At 40.3% G+C, this 1,892-nt stretch overlaps 1 protein-coding gene across 1 annotated transcript in view; it reads right to left on the bottom strand.

The window, feature by feature from the left end:
• LOC107690414 (lissencephaly-1 homolog A) overlaps nt 1–1,892 on the bottom strand; it is a 46,807-nt gene that overhangs the window by 43,222 nt on the left and 1,693 nt on the right. The gene's annotated exons all lie outside the window — the stretch shown is intronic.

Genomic DNA, 1,892 nt, shown 5'->3' with positions numbered 1-1,892 from the left:
AATTTGCATAATTTGCTTTTTGGGTTAAAAGAATTTCTTAATATGAAATTCGAGTGGTATGACAATTAGAGATTACTGTACAGTGTACAGAAATTGAAATCTACTCGCTTATACACAATATACTCAGTCACGCAATGCTGATGTTGTTAACATTAACAATTTGAGAATAAAGTATAACAATAATAATAATTTGCACGGTTTGATTTGATGTGAGCTAACCGATCTTTAGATTTAATCACCATTGGTAGCGCGATTTTTGTAATGCTTTTTTCCTCAGTTGGTCAGAACAAACGTCGCAGACTTGTTAATTGGTCAGAACAAACGTGGCAGACTTGTTACTTACTTGTTCAGATGACAATATCTGGTGAAAATTCTTATTTGAGTCATATATTCCAAGACGTAGGCTAGAATCTGTGAGTGCAAAGTACAATATCCACACCAGTGCGGTGACTGACTGTCACACATACACCTCAAACAGTGTTGTGCAAGTTACTTCCAAACTGTAATATATTATAGATTACTTGTTACTGTTATTTAAAAGTAATTCCTTACCAACAGAGACCCTTGGCATCTATGTGGGCGTGTCCAATTAATTTTATGCAAATATGCATACATTCTCGTATGCTTGTAATTAAACAATAATTATAATACTTTATCACCATATTCGTGATAATGATGTTAATAATAATAATAATAATAATAATCGGAATCCCGTTTTTAAATTCATCAGGAGACTTATTTTGCATATTTGAGTATGCTCGCCTCAGGTTTGCTGACATGAGACTGGGGGCGGGGTTTTGGAGATTGAGGGGGTGGTGTTCTAATTCAAAGGCTGAAATTGCTTACAGCACACTTTTATTGTAGCCTTGTTGTTAAAGATCTAGGTTGGTGAACAAAAAGGTTGTAGGTTCAAACCGGGTGTGCCTCACACATCCTGAAAAGTGAATCTGCGGGGTCTTTGCCCCCTGGTGGCTGGTTGCAGTACAGGTCATAAACCCCGCCCTCTCCATGTAAACGAATGGAACTTGAGTCAAAATAAAATAATAAATTACACTTCCAATACAAATTTCCGAAAGATGGTGTTGGTCATTAAAGGTAGTTGTTATCACGCTGATATATGTTCAATTGTTCGTTTCTGTGATAAGTTTGATTTTAGCTAGTAATTTGATGCTATAAAAATGGGGCGTGTCGTTATGGTTGATTGGGTCTGTGGGAGTTTGGGTGGTAGTTTGATACCACGGCTCCACCTCACGACACTACTGCGCACGGACTCTGGCTCCAAACAAATCTCTACTGCGCAGACTCGGGAGTGCGAGCCGGGGCTTACAGTGAGCCGAGCGGGGCTAATAGCCTCGGACCTCGAGCACAGAGGCCGAAATCATGCCGCATTTCCACTGTCGGGCCAGTAGCCTCGCGGCACTCCTGTAAAACTTGCCCTAAACACGCCTTCACTGGACTACGTCACACAATACAAAGTTCCACCAGCGAGAGGGAGATGAATGAAATAAATCGCTAAACAAATATATCAGAAACTGTTGTTTAGTCCATTTACAAACTTGGACACCACACGTGGCTATTGACTGACCACGAACAGGAAATAGAACTTACTTGCGGCATTTTTGATTCGTTAATGTCTCGCGGTCTTGCGTTTTTTTATTTTTTATTTGAACAATTAAATTTCGGGCTAAAAGTGTGTTGTAACGCATGCGTTACTGAACATGTACCGAGTAAAATATTACTGAAAATTGATTAGTAATGCCTTACACTACTGCGTTACAGCAAAAAGTAATCTGTTACTGTAATGCATTACTTTTGTAACGCGCAGGGCCGTTTTAACCATAGGGCTAGGCGGGGCTGAAGCCCCGGGGCCCGAGCAAGGAGGGGGCCCGTGA

Source organism: Sinocyclocheilus anshuiensis, unplaced genomic scaffold, assembly GCF_001515605.1.
Source record: "Sinocyclocheilus anshuiensis isolate Anshui unplaced genomic scaffold, SAMN03320099.WGS_v1.1 scaffold1455, whole genome shotgun sequence".
NCBI classification, from domain to species: Eukaryota; Metazoa; Chordata; class Actinopteri; order Cypriniformes; family Cyprinidae; genus Sinocyclocheilus; species Sinocyclocheilus anshuiensis.
Note: the sequence above shows the minus strand (reverse complement) of the source record. Positions and strands in the feature narration are given on the sequence as shown.